General features: G+C 42.4%; 1 long non-coding RNA gene across 1 annotated transcript; it reads left to right on the top strand.

Moving 5' to 3' along the window:
• The first annotated feature begins 4,209 nt into the window (after positions 1-4,209).
• On the top strand, positions 4,210-19,417 carry LOC123368177. The gene is made up of 4 exons (XR_006578710.1): positions 4,210-4,246; positions 10,269-10,324; positions 17,280-17,363; positions 19,247-19,417. It is a non-coding gene; the product is annotated as an uncharacterized LOC123368177 (long non-coding RNA).
• Positions 19,418-19,832: the final 415 nt, after the last annotated feature.

Here is a 19,832-nt window from a genome sequence, read left to right as displayed (position 1 = left end):
CAACCTAGACATCCCCCACTGCAACTTGAGACCATTGCTTCTTGTTCTGTCACCTGCCACCACTGATAACAGCCTAGCTCTATCATCTTTGGATCCCCCCTTCAGGTAGTTGAAGGCTGCTATCAAATCCCCCCTCAGTCTTCTCTTCTGGAGATTAAATAACCCCAGTTCCCTCAGTAAATCATGTGCCCCAGTCCCCTAATCATTTTTTGTTGCCTTCCGCTGGACTCTCTCCAATTTGTCCACATCCCTTCTGTAGTAAGGGGACCAAAACTGGACGCAATACTCCCAAGTGTGGCCTCACCAGTGCCAAATAGAGGAGAATAATCACTTCCCTTCATCTGCTGGCAATGCTCCTACTAATACAGCCCAATATGCCATTGGCCTTCTTGGCAACAAGGGCACACTGCTGACTCATATCCAGCTTCTGATCCACCGTACTCCCCAGGTCCTTTTCTGCAGAACTGCTGCTTAGCCAGTCAGTCCCCAGCCTGTAGCATTGCATGGGATTCTTCCTTCCTAAGTGCAGGACTTGGCACTTGTCCTTGTTGAACCTCACCAGATTTCTTTTGGCCCAATCCTCCAATTTGTCTAGGTCGCTCTGGACCCTATCTCTACCCTCTAGCATATCTACCTCTCCCCACAGCTTAGTGTCATCTGCAAACTTGCTGAGGGTGCAATTCATCCCATCATCCAGATCATTAATAAAGTTGTTGAACAAAACTGGCCCCAGGACTGACCCCTGGGGCACTCTGCTTGATACCCGCTGCCAACTAGACATTTAGCCGTTGATCACTACCTGTTGAGGCCATGAGCCAATGAGTTGCTCATTTATATTCTAAATTTTGTGTGGGAGATCCAGCAAGGGATTAGGATTCTTCATGTGTACAGCTGTTTGAACAGAAATTTTGTCTTGTGGAGGAAAGAGAATTCAGAAAATAATTTTGTATTGATTTAAAAGTTTTGTTTTGACAAAATGAAAATGTTTCATTTGGCTTTTTTTTAAAAATCACATTGTTTTATAATACATAGTATAATACAAAATTTAAAAAATGAAATGAGAAATCATTGCGAAAGGGAAAAAAATATATCTTTTCCTGGAAATGTCGATATGGGACATTTCACTTTATTTCTCCAAAACTAAGTTTTGAAAAAATGGTGTCTATTTCAGAAAACATTTTGATTTTGATGGAACTGCATTTTCTGATGGGATATTGTTCCATCTTATTTTTTCCAACCACCTCTATTCCTGAGTATATATTTTTGTTTGGCCATGGTCATGTGCTGCAGTTAGGGCAACATACTAGACTGGCAATTTTCAAGAATCATAGTTTTAAATATTTGCCAGAGGTGCTGAGAGCCTGAGATAGGAACTCTTTAATGTCTTTTCCCCAAATACACTATAAATATTTAATAACTTTTAAAATATTAATATAAAATATTAAATACATAAAATAAGTAAACCATCCTTTTGGATGCTGCCTTCAGTTCTGATCCTAAAAGAGTTGTTCTTTTTTCACATCCAAATGAAAATAAGCATTTTAATCAGTTAATCAATTAAAAGGAGAGGCATCGGGTTTTCATACTTTAATTTGTACGCACACTGTAAAATATTGTAACAAATCCCCTCCCCATCAAGGATTTCATTACATGGCACACTGTGGCTACTCAGTACATTATGGCAACAGCAGAGGTGAAACTCAGATAATCTTGTGCCGAAAATATAGGTTCCTGCTACTTGTGCCAAAGGAAAATCTCTATTAGCTTTTAGCAATTTAAGGTTTGTTACACATAGTTGAACAGTTCTGATTCCATCCAGTGGAGGCCAGTGGTGCACATTCATAATAGCCAATTCAGCATTAATAATTACATGGTAAAGTTTCTTATTCAGCTATATTTTTCTGGGTAGAATGGGAGCAGGCCATACAATTTCACATTGAAAAGTTAGAGTCACATGAATTACTTGCAATTCCACCCACGTCTTCAACTGTGCAAGAGCATGTGCAAATTTGTAGCCAGTTTAAATATGACCAGTCCAGTATGTGGTATTCAGACAGAATTCTAGTTGTGAATGTAAGCCCCCGGGCTAGAGGCCATGCTCTGCTTCCTCTATAGGGGAGAAGAAGAAAAGCTAGCTCCGGCCAGTTTCATTTACATGAATTATAATGTTGTTTATCCATAATTCCACCTACTGAATTTGTTGTTTTGGTGGTGGTGGTTGTTTGTGGTGAGGTGGTGATGATAATGATGAAAGGGCGAGGGAATTGTGCAGGATGTACCCACGACTGAGGTCAGAGGTAGTGGACTTTGCTGGGTAACAAAACTTAAGGTCAGCAGACAGGAAGGTGAAAAGGATGCTGGCTTGAGCCTCAAAGGTCTGGTTTTGCTTTGAGTTCCCTACCTGGAGAATCTGCAACCTTTGTGGAATGAATCTGCAGATCAAGACCAGACTGGATGGACAGCAATGGAGAAGATAATGATATAGAGCTGACTTCACAGTAAGGGCTGGCCAGACCAGCACCAACGCAGAGCTGACTTCAGATAGACTGACACATGGAGGCAGCTCGGAGCTGATTTCATAGCACCCTAGCCCACCAGACTAGCAAAACAAAAGGTGATATCACAACGTTTGATTTGGGTCCTTAGACACTACCTCACTAGAATTACTATCATTATCATCATCATTTGCCAGTTAAACCAAACCATAATATTCCAGTTCAGTAACTTCAGAATCTACATATTTTCTTATTTGCAGACCGCTTTAACAACGTTCTATTGTTACATTTTTATGTAACAGTAAAGGAATCACCTCTGTTAAGATTGTATTCAGCAAAGCGCTTAATTTTAAGCACACACATAAGCATTTTCCTGATGAGATGACAAGCTGTAGAGCTTCTGGTGGCACAGCTAATGTAGACTCCCTCCCTGGGCACAGACAACATTTTTCTGCACCATTCACTTCAGGTGTGTGGTCCTATAATAATGCTAATAAAGATTGTAATTCAGTGTCCATATTCATTCAGTCTTTGGGCTCTCTGCTCTCTACCAGAAGACGGATGAATGGAGTAGGTGTTTGAGATGATGATACTTGTTCACTAGGTTTTACAGATTTATACTGAGGTCCCAACCAATCTCATAGACCACCAGACATTATTATTATTTATTAGGGCTTGTCTACACTTGAAACACTACAGAGGCACAGCTGGGCTGCTGTAGCTCATCCTTGAAGACATTACCCATGACAATGGGAGGAGTTCTCCTGTAGGCCTAGGTAATCCACCTCGCTGAGAGATGGTAGCTAGGTCAACAGAAGAATTCTTCCGTCGACCCAGAACTCTCTGGGGGTTAGGTCGGCTTAATTATGTCACTGAGGGGTGTGGATTTTTACACACCTGAGCAGGGCCACCCAGAGGATTCGGGGGCCTGGGGCAAAGCAATTTTGGGGGCCCCTTCCATAAAAAAAAGTTTCAATACTATAGAATACTATATTCTAGTGGGGGCCCCTGCAGGGCCCGGGGTCTGGGGCAAATTACCCCACTTGCCCCCCACCCCAGGCAGCCCTGCACCAAAGCGACGTAGCTGGGTCAGCCTAGCTTTTTAGCATAGACTGAGCCTTGAGTTCTGACAGTGCTGCACAAACATAAATGAAGATATAATCCATGTCCTGAAATTCTAAGGGTGGGATTTTCTAAATCACTTAGCATTGGCTAACTCGGCTGCCATTGAAGTCATGGTAAAATTCCCACTGGGAACAGAGTGAGTTCAACATGGAGCACTTTTGAAAATCCCACCATTAAAACCTAAAGGCCTGAACCTGCATCAGTCGAAGCTAATGACTCTAATGGGTACAGGATCAGGTCCTATTACAGACATAAACAATGTTGGCCTTTACTAACATAGGATGAATTCAAGCCAGGGCCGCCCAGAGGGGGGGGCAAAGGGGGCAATTTGCCCCGGGCCCCGGGCTCCGCAGGGGCCCCCAAGAGAAGAGCAGAGGCTCCCGCCACCGCCCCTCTCCTGGATGCGCCGAGACTCCGGCCGAGCCCCTGAGCCCCGCCCCGCTCAGAGCCGCGTGGTGAGGGGGCGGGGCTGGGAGCTCCAACGGGGCCTGAGCCCCGCCCCGCTCAGAGCGCCGTGGGGAGGGGGTGGGGCAGCTGCCTCCGCTTGGCGTGGAGCTCACAGCCCCGCCCCCTCACCACGCGGCTCTGAGCGGGACGGAGCTCAGGCCCCGCCGGAGACGCGCTCGGTAAGAGGCTGAGGCCGAGGAGAAGCCGGGGCCGAGGCCGAGGCCGGGGCCGGGGGGGAGAAGCGGGGGCCGGGCGGGGGGGGAGGGGCCGGGGCCGGGGCCAGGCGGGGGGGGAGAAGCCGGGGCCGGGGCCGGGCGGGGGGGGAGAAGCGGGACCCGCTGCCATCGAAGCGCAGCCCGGTCTTCGGCGGCGGGGGGCCCCTTCTGTTCCGGGACCCACCGCCGAAGTGCCCCGAAGGCCCGCAGCGGGGACCCCCCCCCGCCGCCGAATTACCGCCTAAGACCGGGCGGCGGGTCCCGCTTCGGCGGTAATTCGGCGGTGGGGGGCTCCCGCCGCGGTTCTTCGGGGCACTTTGGCGGCGGGTCCCGGAACGGAAGGGCCCCCCCGCCGCCGAAGACCCCGGGCCCCCGGAATCCTCTGGGCGGCCCTGATTCAAGCTGGTGCCTTAGATGTCATCGTATCGCTATGGAAACAAAGCATGGAAATAATTTATTGTAAGATCTGTTTTGCACAAAGTTGCCCTAACTTGGTATTTACCAGTGCAGTTGTTCACATACTATAGCTTTGTCTACAGCCCTTGTCAGCCAGAACTTTCAAAAACAGTCATGCCAGTCAGCAAATGCAGTGAATGATGAGTGATATGATTTGTTCTGACATAAATCCATTGGGAAAAGGTCAGGATAAGTCCTGGTAGCAAATGGTATTATCTCAGTCTATTATTACCAATCAAAACATGTCTATGTACTGACATGGGTTTACACAGTCTCTCCAGTTAGAAGTTTATTGTGGTGTGTTAAATCTTTGTTGTTTGTCACGTTCCCAACAACTGTGTCCAGAATTGTGAAACGCATAAGAAGCACTGAAGGAAGGCATGAAAATGAGAAAGAAAAAGTTACCAGAAATCATGGGTATAACTTCATTGTGAGCTTACAACTATAAATATACTCCCGGCTGGAACACACCAGAGTGATCACAAATGCCATTGTCTTTAAGACAAAATGCAAAATTTACTCATGTTGCTTAGTTTTTGCACAATAAACAAACAAATAAAATAATTTGGGAGGGGACATAAAGCTTAAATATTTGTAAAAAAATAAAAATGGTCATGGTGAAAAGCATATTATAAATAAAGAGCAGATATTACATTAGTGGGAACACCATTGGGTGTTGATTCAGGTAATGTTCTAAGTTCTGCTTGTCTGAATACATAGGAGTTAGTTCTTGGAAGAATGTTTAACTCACTTGGCTGTGATGCACTTCATTTTAGATGTTGAGTATATCACCCAGAAAATTGGTTCTCCCTGACTGAATATGCTTTGCCATAGTTAGTCATTTTCTCTGATTGAATCTTTTTTTTTATGTATAACTGCTGCCTGTAGGTTACCTGGACTGATTGATCACAATAACCTGAAAAAAGTGACCTTTCTAAAGATTTTTTACATGTCCTATACACCTATTGCATTTATACTGGATTACACTAAGTATCCGTTATCCATATGCACCCACAGGTAAATCTGGCTCCATTACTGAGACATCATTTCCAGCTCAATTCCTGCTGAGCTGTGTAGCCTATTTGATTTCCCGAGTGTCCATTTGTTAGCTTCTTCTTACTTTAAAACTTTGCCATACCTGCACCCTTGCCCAAGACACAAACTCTACTCTGAGCCAAACCTTCGCTGAGAACTGGGAAAGTTTGGATAATCCTTGTATAGTTTTCCGGTTTCAAGGTTTCTGGGTTTATGAGGATAGATTCTTGTTAACAATCTGGCCCCAGTAGCCACTCAGGCAGCACAAAGCCTCCAAATTCTGGTTTTAATTCAGCAGCAGAGAATGCTCCTGGAAGAAGAGGACTCCACGCAGGCATACAATTGGCAGAGCCAGCTTGTAAACCAGCTGACCCCTTCCTCCCATCTCAATGTAGGGGGTGAGTTGGAGAAGGGCGTACAAGAGTGACTATTAGGGCTAGAGTGAGAGAGTGGAAGTTTCCTAAGATGATTCACAGGGCTTAAATTCTCATAGAGTATTTGCTTGTGCCACCTCTCATGCCTTCTCCCCCACCTTCCATTCAAGGCTCTGGGCTTCAGCTGCAGGGTAAGAGGTCTCAGTCCTGGGGAGGCACCGGCGGTTGGAGCTTCAGTCTCCAGGGTGGTGGTGGTGATGCCTGGGCTTGGGGTTTCTGCCCTGCAGAGTGCACTGAGGCTCAGGGCTCGAGGGTTCAGCTGTGGGGCCCTGCAGACCCCCTGAAACTGTCTCATAGATTTGAAACCAGCCCCCATAGATTTAAAAAATTTACCGGAGCTTCGCTCTAGACAACTTCGACCAAATTTAAGCCCTGATCATACACCAGTGACATAATCAGAGCAGCTTCTCTATTGCTCTAACTCACACCAGGACTGGGGCTAGTATAAACTGGCCCACAGGTTCAGAGAGATGTAATCAGCACCATGATCCCCCTCCCATGCATAGATACCCCACCCCCCTCACTGAGCAGAGTTCAGATGCAAAGAAGAATTTGGCTTATGGGCTGTGGCCAGGACCAGAAGAAGAAGTCTACATACACCAGGAGAGGCTTTTTGACTTGTATTTCCTCTCCCATCACCACTAAACTGAGGCAGGTAGTACAAGAAATCTCATGAGTTAAAGCCTACTCTTGTGAGATATCCAGACTGATTTTGCAAACTGTGTAGGTTCCGATCAGCATCTGAGCTTTTCGTTAACTATACTGTAACCAATCTGTGGCCACGGAATACTTCACAGTTGTCACAAAGCTTCACATTATGGCCCTTTGGAACTTCATGGCAACTACACTGCAAAAGTGGGATAGAACTTAGCTCCATCAGGTTAAAAAACTTCAAGTGCCAGCCATTTGTGAAGGGGAGAATTATGCTTTGTTTTCTGCAGGAAATGCTTATGAGATGCAGTTGATGTTTCTATTCAGTAGGAGCAGTGGTCACACATATACACTAGTTTGTCATTACAATATAAAGCTAACCTGTTGAAACTCAAAACATCGCTAACCCCTACAGAAACATCATCCTTCCTGTGCCCATGTCTCATGTAGTCTCTGCAGAGTGGTTCACACATACTCTATCCCCTTTCTTTTCCTGCAGTCAGTTCCAGAGTGGATTTATAGAATTATACCACTTGTCTCTTCATGCCAATAACCTGCAATATATGAACACATATTTTTTGTATCAAGCCCTTGTTCAGGTATTATTATCTTCAATTTTATTTTTCAATCACTGTTATTAAAAAGCCATACAATTAGACACTACATTATTTTTAATAGATTTACATATTATACTCATAAAAAGAGTGTGCTCTTTTCTACTCCAGATAATTCCATAGGAAGTTATTCAGTCATTTAAAAAGTATATTCATTTATATGCAGGCTCAGGAGACTATTTTCAAAAGAGTGATAGACTTTGATGGGAGATCATAAATGAACAGAGGTAGACCTCAGCTGTGAAAATCTGGATCCAAACTTTTAGTTCCAGATATAGAGAGGCCAACAGGGGGTTACAGATCTGGATTGGTTGCACAGACACACATCCACATACCCATTCTCCACAAATCAGGGGTGTTGAGATCTGATGGTTTGGGGCTGGGTCACTGTTTCTGGCAGAAAAAATCAGCAGTAGAGGACATGAGGTTGAAGTGAAAGTCCACTAACTTTCCCCATCCTGTGCCATTTTGTCAGGTAGCAGCATTAGTCTTCCCAAGAAACTGGTCATGGGACCTACCACCAAATCCTTGAGATCTCCAGGGATTCATGCAAAGTCATGGGCCCATTCCTGGTCCTGGGAACATCCCATAGAAGAGGATAGCTGACTCTGAGGCAACTCTGTATTTTTTCACTTAGTATTTTTCACAAGACTACTGAGAGAAGGACATTTGTTTCCTCCCCAGCCCTCCCCAATGCTCTCCCAACCCTCTCAGTTGCTACCCACAGAATCTCCATAGTCTGGGGGTTAGGGATTACAGTGGCATGGAAGTGAATGACCAACTGTGTTTGCTCAGGAAGGGAGAGACCTGTGAGTTGAAGGTCCCCTTCCCACCCAGATCTGAAGGTATGTCTAGTTTACTTGAACTTTGAAAAAGCCTTTGACCCAGCCCTTCAATTTTTTTTTCTGGGAAACTAAATGATCATGGTGTGAGGGGTAAAATTTTGTCATGAGTTAGAAACTATCTAAAGAGACCGAAAACAAACAATAGAAATATATGGTTAGCTTGCAACAGGTCAAAAGCTTAAAAGGGGGTTTCCAGATTCATAAAACAGACATTTATAAGCTTAATGATAACATATGAGTCTAATCCGTTTTCTGAATCCAGCTAAGATCTTGGATTCTGTGCTATCTTGTGGCACTGAGTCCCACAGGTTAATTCTGCATTGTGTAAAAAACACTGTATCAGTTTGTATCAATTTGAAAGTATGATGACTTTCAGAATAATTACACATCCTTTTGTTCTTTTATTATTCTTTTAATATTCCATTTGAAATAGAATCACCTGATTTACCTTCTCTATTTGATATTTTGCATGCTGCTGTCATCCACCTCCTCTCTAAACTAAGCACACACAATCTTTTCAATGTCTCCTTAAGTGTTTCTATTCCTCTAACAATTTTTGGCACTGAGACACCTCAGGTGTCTGAATTTGTGCACCCAAAAATCAAGGCACCCAAAATCAGCAACACTTATGAAAATTTGGACCATGCCTGTGGTCAGGAGGATATTTCATCTAGGACAGTGGTTCTCAAACTTTTTTTTTTCATGGACCACTTGAAAATTGCTGAGGGTCTTGGAGGACCACTTAATGATCTTTCCAAATGGTGTTTGTACCATTAGATAACTATTGTAAAACCCTTTGGATAAACACTCTTTATATATATATATATATATATATATATATATATATATATATATATATATATATATATATATATATATATATATATATATATATATATATATAAAAACCTTCATAATGTTTTTTGTTCTACAAATAAAAGCACTCAACTCACATTTTAATATCAGTAGTCTAAAGTGATAGATGTGCCCTCTCTTCCTTGCCGCAGCAGCCACTGAGCTGGGGCTGGGAAGGAGGGTGGTCTCTCCCCCACTGTAGCAGCCCTGGAGCTGGGGAAAGTCACCTCTTTCTCTGGCTGCCACAGCCTAGCACATCCCAAATTTCCCCCATCCCCTCTTCTCATTCCACTGCCTCCTGCCACCTACCTCTATTGCCCCCAAGGCCACCACATCACCTTACATGTGCATCTTCTCTAGGGTCCAGGCACCTAATTAATGGAGCCATGCCTGCACAGCTCCACTAATTAGATGGGTGGCCCTTCATTCTCTTGTGTGTGGCCACCCCGGTGCACACCTTAGAGGGAACTATCTGTGGAACACCTGGAGTCCGTGGAACACTGGTGGTCCACGGAACACAGTTTGAGAACCTCTGATCTAGGATCAAGTTATTCCATAGTTATTTGTTCAGGGCTCCGCCCTCCCAATTCCTCCAACTCCCCCGTAAGCATGTAGCACTGGTTGCTGAAAGAAATAAGACATTGGGCTAAAAGGGCCAATGGTCTTATCAAGGTGGCTGATAGTTTTCTTGAATAAGAGAAAATTATTTTTGCTGGACCCAAGCTTAATATATTTGTCCACATTCTTAGGAGGTCATTCGTGCTCAAGACTGAAATGCATTGGTAGAACAGTATCGGGCATGCATGAGTGTTCACTGGAAATTTATTCTGGAGAGCCAGTAAAAGACCTTTTGCATCACTTAAGCTCCTGGAGCTGAATAAGGGGAACATGGAGGGTACAGAGAGTGGAGGGTCTTGCACCTCATACATGCAGAATGGGGCAGGAGAGCCTCTGACAGTCTCAAACAGGCTGGGAATGAAGTGAACATTACATGGGTTTTAGGTAGGCGAAATGGATTTCATGCTTTCATTACTATCATGTTTACCTACAAATTACACCAAAAAAGGAAATATGAAAACAAGGTCTGCATTTACAGAGATTCAGATCTGACTGAAAACAGCTGTCTGAGGGCTCAGCCTGGGAACTCTTTTGGTGAGTAAAAGTTTTCATTTTCAAAAATAATTAAGGGCAGTACCTCCCACCCCTGTCTGCTACAACAAATTAGCTTGTCTAAACTAGTTCATTTTCTGACCTTTACTTTTTCAGGCAGCTGCTGATACAGGCTGGGAGTGGCATTGGATATTTAGGAAAAATAAATATCAGAAACTGCCAAGTAACTTTGTTTTTAAAAGTTGTGGTTGGGCTGACATATGTACAGTCTCCCATAAGAAATTTCCTGGCAAATATTTAGACCTGCTCCATATGCACAGCAGCTGCATTGGATACATTGGACATTAAGCCACAATGTTACCCTCTGAGCTGCTCAGACCCTCCTATCTTGTTCTATTTCCGAAGCTGAAGCAAAGTATTGTGCTGTCTATTTGACAGGCCACAGAAAAGGAAAATGGAAGGCCATGAATAGCTTGTAAATTCCAATAATAAAACTGGGATTGTTAAAATGGAATCGATCAGATTAGCAGGACAGCTTATTTTGTGTGATGTGTTGCAGGGAAGCGATACCAGTATCAACTCTCCAGCATGCCAATTGAGCACAGGAATTTGGCTCATGGCCAGAACACCATCAACTATTTATGAATGTAGTAATTAAAATTAATGAATATAATGTAGAATGGGATTGACAGAGTGAAGCAATCAAAACGGAGATTTAGTTTCTTATCACACCGTCTAGTGAAATGGGATTCAAAGAAAACACATTCCAGGAAGAGCTGAGAGCAGTGATTACTGAAAAGTAGATTCCCGGCTTAATTTCTGTTTGTTTAATTTCATATACTAGAATTTTTCATCTTTCAAGTGCTAAGGCAATGTAGAAGCTACATCTCTACAGTGTAGGAATTAATGGGTGAAATTCCCCTGTGGTGCAGAGAGCCATCAGGAGGACTTCGGATCACTTAAGTCCTACTTTGGGGCTGAAGTGGGGGGATTTCAGGTGTGGTGGCCACACAAGGATATCTGAGCAGCCCATGCTCACTATGGAATATGCATAGGGCGCTGGGGAAGATTGTGATAGGTCTCAGAAAAGTGGAAACGTTTAGGAGGCCACAGGATCTGTGGTTACAGAGACAAATTAGCTGCAATAAACCCTACAACTGGCATGGAGAGACTGTGAATGTTATTCTAGTCAATAGGCTGGAATACAAGCCGTGGTGTGTTACCCAGGGTTCTTTCAACCCAAAGCTCTTCGTAACTTTTACTCTGTGCGAGGTGGTGTCAGGAAATAAATCAGGGGAGACATGGCTGTCCGACGGATAGATGGCTGGCACAAACAGGACAATACAAGGGTGCTTTCACTTAAAGCTAAACTTTACTTAGTCTCAAGCACTTACACATGTCTGCAACAGGTTAGTAAAACACCCCAACCCTTGATGATTACCAAAGCTGAGTGTGGCTCTCGAGTGACATAGCAGCAGGCTTCCGGTGGTCAAATCTTCCGTCTGCTGGTGGGAACCGCAAGATGTATCCAGAGGGAGAGTGCAAACGAGTCCAACTACCTCAAACTTTTTTACCTTATTTATACATTAGTAATAGAATAACATGTCCCTTAAAGAAAACTTGTGAAGTAAGCAGTTTCAAGCAGCAAGAGGTTCCTTCTGATTATTGATTAACCAGGTGTGGGTTTTTCCAGAGTTTGCAGCCTTGAGGCCCCAGTAGACAATCCTGGGGCACATCCTGCTCTTCTAAAATGCAACTTCAACACAATTCTTATCAGGAAGGATGCGGGATCAAGCTGCCCTTTCTGTGGCACCCCCCCCCCCCGGCCTTGGTTAAGCCTGCTGACTAGGCTGCTTTTAGCAATAAGCCATAGTGGTTTCAGGCACTTTACTGGTTTGCCAAAATCTCCCCATACAGGTGGGGTTGTGCAAGTCCCCAGCACTCAGTTTACAAAAAATCCATTTACTTCGGCTGTATGTGCATGGACTGGATTTCATCCAGTATGAATTAGATCTAGTAAAATGAGCACCTAAAAAGCTTCAGAGTCTGTCTTCAATCAGGAAAATACTTCCAGATTTTTGCTCCTTCTCTAAAACTTTATTTATTCTCTGGTGCATGCACACCTGGATATGGAATCCTGCTGAAAACAGCCTTTGGGAGGTATTCCATACTTCCTAGCTAGAACCAAAGTGTTCAGGAGAACATCAGTAAGAAGAAAAAAATACATCAGATTTATACTTATGTAACAGATCAGAATTTGACCCTGTATCTTCTAGATAAGGGCCTGAACCAGCTCCCACTGAATGGGACCCTAAATGTTTTGGGGCAAATTCTTCTTTCAGTTGCATCAGAATTAATCTAGGATAACACTTCATCAAGAATTTAACTGAAAGCAAAATTTAGCCATCTATTTTCATTCAGCGTGGGAGGGTTTCTTACTTTGTCTCTGTGATTTTCCTGTCAGCGTCTGATGTTATCCTTTGTTAGACTTGCTTTGAACCGCTCCTAAAGATAAATGGCCAGGTCCTCAGACCTGTAAAACTGGTATAGTTCCACTGAAGTCAATGGAGCAACTCCAATTTATACTAGCCAAGGATATGGCCCTTACCTTAAGATGCACGTTTATCAAGCTCAGGTATCATAACTGGCAGTCTATTATTCCTTCTATCACTTTTGGTTTTAGTTGCCCAGATTACAGTAAGTAAGTCATAAATAATAAACAAAATGTTAAGGGGCACTTTCAGTGCTGGTTTGTTCAGAATTTGATTTTTTTTTATTATGCATGACAGTAGAGTCCCTAAAAAGAACAGGAGTACTTGTGTCACCTTAGAGACTAACAAATTTATTTGAGTATAAGCTTTCGTGGGCTATGTGTGAGTCTTATTTTTTTAAATAAAGAAATACTTTTTTTGTATTTTATCTGTAAAAATATATATATTGCTGGTGCTCAAGAGCACATGAGCTATGCTACAATAACAAACAATTGTGCACAACACAAATATGCAGGAGCAAATCTTCAATAACTAATGAGATTCTTTATTGTAATACACCAGTGAATACAGCCAAAGTAATTGCAAGCCACCCTGCAATTAAACACCACCGTGCATAGACCTGAATTTATGTGTACCCTTTCTTTCTTTCTTTCTTTCTTTCTTTCTTTCTTTCTTTCTTTCAAATTGAAAAAAAATAGATACCAATTTCAATCTTCCTAGATGTTACTATAAGCAACATTTAATAGAAAAGGTTAGGGATGAGGAAAGCTGATTCTTGGTCTCATATGCTTGTTTGCCTGGATCTGATCAGCTCAGGTGCTGAGCAGCCACTGAAGTCAACTAGAGCTGCCACTGAGCTCCTTACAGGACAAGCCCCTTTTCTTTTGCTGTACTATGCATGGCAGATATTTTTCACTCTCCCCCTATGGCTCTCACAACAGTATTAGGAACATCTGTTTATGTGCGCAATAAATAATCAGCAACTGCTGAGTTGAGGGTATATGGATACATAGCCAAAGTTTATCTCTTTTCTCCTTGCATTTGATCTTTATAATGTTGGAACGCTGATATGATCCAATTAATCTTATGCAGGATACCAGACATACAGACAGTTTAGTTTTAATTTACTAGGTTATAAGTAGCTGTATTCTCTGCTCTGTGTGTAGCATTTGGCACCCATAAATTATTCGGTAGCAATTATCCCTTAAAATGTAATGAATGCTTGTTTTGCTGTGTCCTGAATTCAGCACAATGCTGTAGCTGAGAACAAAAGGTACATGAACAGTCTAGTGCTCTGTGGGCCTTTTCTCATAGGAAAATTATGTTTGTGCCTTTAGATTAAGTAGCTGCAATAATGAATATATATTTTTTATTCAGAAGTAAGTAAAATTAAAGGAGATAGAAGTTGCATAGGTTTGCCCTTTAATCTGCCTATAAGTCTGGTCTAAGGCCTATTGAAATCAATGGGAAGAAGCCCATTGACACAGTGGGCCTTGGATCAGGCCCTATATTATTTTCTTTGAAAGGTGGGAGGAATGGAAGAATCTCCTGGAGTTGTGGTAAGAAGACGTGAATAGCCCTGGCTGGAGCCAAGGCAATACCACCTTCTTTATTTAGGTGTGGGAACTACCAGCCTCAACCCCAGTCTTTGCCTAATTTTTTAACTCAACCCGAGTGAAACCAGTTCAGAGGCTTGGAAAGAAAAGTGTGTTCACATTTTGGGTGTTCTATACTTTTCAAACACCTCTTTTGCCATCTAATATTTCACTATGACTGGGAATGAAAATACAGAAATACCATTTTATGTAGAGTCTCAGACCTGTATAAAACCAAAAATTACAAAGAAATCTCCTGGGGAGAAAAATCTTTCCAAAAGATTTCCATAGAACATTTTCCTCAGGAATCCCGACATATCCTAAACCAGACTCTACATTATTTTAGAACCACAGATGAGTCCCTGAGGCATCAGAAAAGCTAGTTAAAACTAGACACAGATATACAGAAACACTAATAGGTTTCTAGTCCAAAGATGTTCAGATAAGCAGTATCTGAATGTTTGGCTACAAATCTGTACCTGTCATTTTGAGTTTTGCCCATCACTACCCATAATACAACCTGCCATTCCAAAAGTAACCATGGGTCATTAATCTTTATTAAAAAAAAAAGATTAGTTGTCACTCTGCACAAACAGCATTATGTACAGAAATGGCTTCAAGAAGCTAGAACGCACTCTTTGCCCAACCCTGTTTGGAGTGACATCCTGTCCTCTTTAAAATCAATTGGCATTTTGTGATTGACTTCAATGGGGTCAGCTTTTCTGTCTTGGTCTTCAGTGCCTTGTGTTTATAATCTCTTGTACATACCCTGCACGTATGTGTACCCTTATTCTGTGTATCTGATCTCAGGCTTTACATGCTTTGGATGCGCTGGCAGAACTCACATACCACTAAAAACCTGCCACCATTTGGCAGCACAGCAATACACGTAATTATTACTAATTATTTGTAAGTATTGTTAGATGCATTACATATTTCTGTCTGTTAAGAATAACAAAATCTCAGCTTCAAAGGGGAGGGGGAACTACAAGATAAAGAAAGACCTAAGACATGAGAAAAGAACAACAAGCATGAAGAGTGTGGGTAGGGAACAAAAGGAGTGAAGATGGATTCAGCCCTTAGATAACATGGTTTACAGTAGAAAATAAGAGGTAAGAACTTGTAGCAACTTGGATTTTTTGTGTTTTCTGTTTGTTCCTTTTTCTTTATTTAAAATAATGATTATTTCATAGGGCAGAGCAAACAGCAGCAAAAATAGTGACTTTTTGTACAAATTCAAAGGTGAATTTAATGTAACCTTTGTGACCAATTTCATGTTCACTTTCTGTGAATATTTGAGAACTTGATTTTTACTAGTGCAAATACTCACAAAAAAAGTGAAGTTTTAGCTTGAATGCTGGAATATCCACCCAAAATAAACTCAGCATTGCAAAATTTGCAATTCATCTAGTGCTGGTTAGTAGCCTAAATTGTGTGGCATTATTTCTCTTCCTTAATTGTATTACTTATGTAACTAACCAGATCATAGACTCATAGACTATAAAGTCAGACGGGATCATCGTGATCATTTAGTCTGATCTCCTGTACATTGCAGGGCACAGAACCTCACTCACTGAAATAGACCCCTAACCTCTGGCTGAGTTACTGAAGTCCTCAAATCATGGGTTAAAGACTTTAAATTACAGAGAATTCACCCATTGACCCATTGTATACACTGTATCTCAAGTGTTAAGGTCACAGCTGTGAGTGTTAAAGTGGAATATACAATTGGAATAAAAACTAAGTTAGATACATAAGTCATCCAATAAGGAACAGGAAAAAAAAAATACCACCTGACTTATGTAGGGACGTAAAATGCCACATGACTCATGTAAGGAAACAGGATTCCTTGTGTTGGACTGGGATGCAGAATTAGAGCCAGGACTTGCAAATAAGGAAATGATGATGATGGTTGGAGGAGGTTACATCAGCAAGGTTCCTTCAGTTATCAAGTGATGGGAAAGGATCTGCCTGGATAACGTGTTAGAACACACTAAGCCAGGGATCGGCAGCCTTTGGTACGCGGCTTGCCAGGGTAAGCACTCTAGCAGGCCGGGCTGGTCTGTTTATCTGCCCCGTCCACAGGTTCGGCCAATTGCGGCTCCCACTGGCTGTGATTCACTGTCCCAGGCCAATAGGGGTGGCGGGAAGCAGCAGCCAGCACATCCCTCGGCCCGGGCCGCTTCCCGCAGCTCCCATTGGCCTGAGACGGTGAACTGCAGCCAATGGGAGCCACGATCAGCCGAACCTGCAGACGCGGCAGGTATACAAACTGCCCCGGCCTGCCAATGTGCTTACTCTGGCAAGCTGCGTGCCAAAGGTTGCCAATCCCTGCACTAAACTCATGCTGCTATCAATATCCTGAATGATTCAATAGACTTTCCCAAGCAGAAATGGAGCATATTGAGCCTAAAATCTCAAACAGGAGAAAAGATCGTCCCCAAGCATTCTATGGACTATACCAAAGTCCAAGAAGAAAACTTTGAATTAGCCTCCCCAAGAAGTGGTAAAACTTTACTTCCACAGAGGAAAGAAAAAGGCATATACACACGTGTGCCAAAGCTATCAGCAAACTCAGAGTAGAAAAGATGGCTCTTTGTCTCCAAAAGCAACAAGTGAAAAATGTCATGTCTCGTGGTTTCTTGAGATTAGAGAAAATAGCAGAGAGAAAGAACTGGAATATACCAAGAGGAAAAATATGCACTACTATCTTTTCAAATATGTATTCATAATTACACATAACTGTTAGGGCCTGATGCTGGGAGCTGGTGTGCACTGTGCTGCCTGTGAGACAAAGTCAGTGGGGTTTGAAGGTGCTTGACACCTTTCTGACGATGCTCAGCGCCTTGCATGATCAGACAGTTTCTGGGTTTTGATTGTTTTTACTCTTTTCTTTTTTCTACCCTAAAGATGCTGGTTCCTGAAAATGAGCTGTGTTTGATGTGGTTGGGGAGATTATATGAAGATCAAAGAAACCTTATGGTAAAAAAAAAGGTATGTTACTACTACTAATTATTTACAGAGCTTTCCCAACCCCTTTGCTGAGGTGCTTGGGGCCTTGCTAACCAACTGAAAACACACTACAATTAAAATCAATTGAAAAAATACCCCATTACCTTGAACACTGTTGCTAGGTGAACTTCAAAAAGTTGGGCTTAGATGAGCACTTCAAAGTTGGAATGCTTGTCCAGAGTTTATTGGAACCTGCTGACATAAAAATAAATAAAAGAAAAATTGGAAAGGCTATCTCAGGATAAGCTTATTCATGAGATTTCTAATATTTTCCACTTTTGGGCTGGTTGGAAAATGGCCTGTAAGCACAGGAAATACAACTTTTCTCATAGTTTATCAGCATTTGTTGTTCTGGTCCCAGGTGGAGCCTTTGAGTACAGAAGCAGCTGCAAAAAGAAAAAAAAAAGTGAATGTGGCCCATTTAATTGGATCCAAATCAAATCCTAAAATCCAAGTACCCACCAAACTCTGAGGTGGAGAAATTGGAATCTGAAACCGAATCCAGATTTCATACCTAAAGCTAAGATGTAGACATCCTGAACTTTAGATGGTCCGAATCCAGATTTAAATGTTGAGACAGGAGCCATTTTTTAAATTTTCCTGAACAGGTTTACTCATACCCTATGGACCGCTAGGTGGGTCATCAACAGTGAGGATTGTGAACACAGACCCTATAGTTCTTAAAGTGTGAGCCTCTGCTGACTGAGGTAAAAGATGCAATCCTAATAGGCAAGACTGCAGCAGGCTCCACACATTGTCCAGCCACCACTAGATAGGGCTAGAATGCCATACTGAGTGAGTGTGTGTTACACTTTCATAAAACTCTTTCCTGTAGGACACAGCGAATGGATGACCCAGAAGGCCTATGCGTGCTATGTCTCAAATCTTTCCTGCTATCCGGTGTATTTTACAAAGGCAGAGGCTTGCATTATTCAGGGCTTGTCTACACTGTGGGTGATGCACATTACAGGGGTCTGATTTCTAAAGTGGACTAACATGTTGTACATTAATTGGTCTGTCTAGACCATGCTGGTGCATGCTAACATTTCCCTAGTGCACTTTAACGTAGTGCTGTTTGAAACATTTGGGAGCTTTTAGTTCACACCAGCAGAGTCTACAGGGACCAATTAACGTACCACACATTAGTGTACTTTAAAAATCACACCTTTTTAGTATGCATTCCCCCACCATGTAGACAAGCCCTCACTGAGAAAAAAACTAGTGTGTGTGAACTTGGATATTTTTAAACTCAGTTTGTCAGGTTTCCACAGTTACAGCTAGAGTTATCTGGATGTTTATTGTTTGATTTTCCTTTTAATTCCATCCCACTGTGCTGTAAAGTGCTGGTTATCTCCTGTGAGGACCTTGGCAGGTTCAGTATAAATATTAACCTCAGACCTGGCCTTTGTTAAAGAAACTGAAGAGAATATTTCCTCCCCTAGATATCAGGCTCCTCCAAGTAAGTGATTGTATTACCAACCTCTTCCTTCTAAGTCAACCTTTTCCTTCTCTTATCTTACCCTGTCCCCTCCTTTCCTCCATACAGTGTGGGGGTATGCAGGCCCCTCTCTCACTGTCACCAGTGAATTGACTGCAGCAGAAATGCTGTGATAGAAATACTACTTCTGTGGCTGTCACTTTAGAGTCATCTCTGGTGCTCTATGCAGATATGTAACTACAATCTGAATAAAAGTAGTCATTCTTAACACTTGCATAACACTTTATGGGTTCAAGGCACTGTACAAATGTTAACTTATAATACTTCACATTTCAAAGTGCACTACAGATCCAGACCAAATCATGGAATTCTTACTCAAGACCAGCTGGGAGACATCCTCACTCAGTTTATTTTCCTAATATTTCAGGCTTTGGCTTTAATGAAGCCCACCTCTGTGGTAGGAAGGCAGCAGCTAGTTGAACAACTGTACACAGCACATGAACTGTATAAGACTTGGCGGGACCAAGATGTTTTACTCAAGGATAACTGGGCAAACTCTACTATACCAAGTGCCATGTGGGATCTTTAGTGTCCAACAGACCAGGCAAGTCCGCAGTTTTAAAGCTTTTGTCTGCAACTCTTGTACATAATACATTGAATGGAGCTCAGTTTGGATTCTGTTGTGAAATCTTTGCACACTCAAAACTCCTAGTGAATTCAATGGCAGATTATCCGGTAATTGAATTTCTGAACCTTTTTTTTGAAGCATTTGGCCCTCACCATTGAAGTAGGTGGACAACAAGTCTGAACCAATATAGCCTTTCCTGTGTTTCCTATGAACACAGGATCACACCCTGTCTCTGGGTATAACCTCTGGTTTCAGGGGTCTAACTAGACCATTATTAAACCATATTTCTTCAATCAGCTGCTAGCAGCCTCTTATGAAGTGGGTATACGGAAATCTATAGAAATAAATAAGAGTGATGAAGATCTTCCAACACATAGAGAGCAGA

The sequence above is a fragment of the Mauremys mutica genome, chromosome 4 (assembly GCF_020497125.1).
Source record: "Mauremys mutica isolate MM-2020 ecotype Southern chromosome 4, ASM2049712v1, whole genome shotgun sequence".
NCBI classification, from domain to species: domain Eukaryota; kingdom Metazoa; phylum Chordata; order Testudines; family Geoemydidae; genus Mauremys; species Mauremys mutica.
Note: the sequence above shows the minus strand (reverse complement) of the source record. Positions and strands in the feature narration are given on the sequence as shown.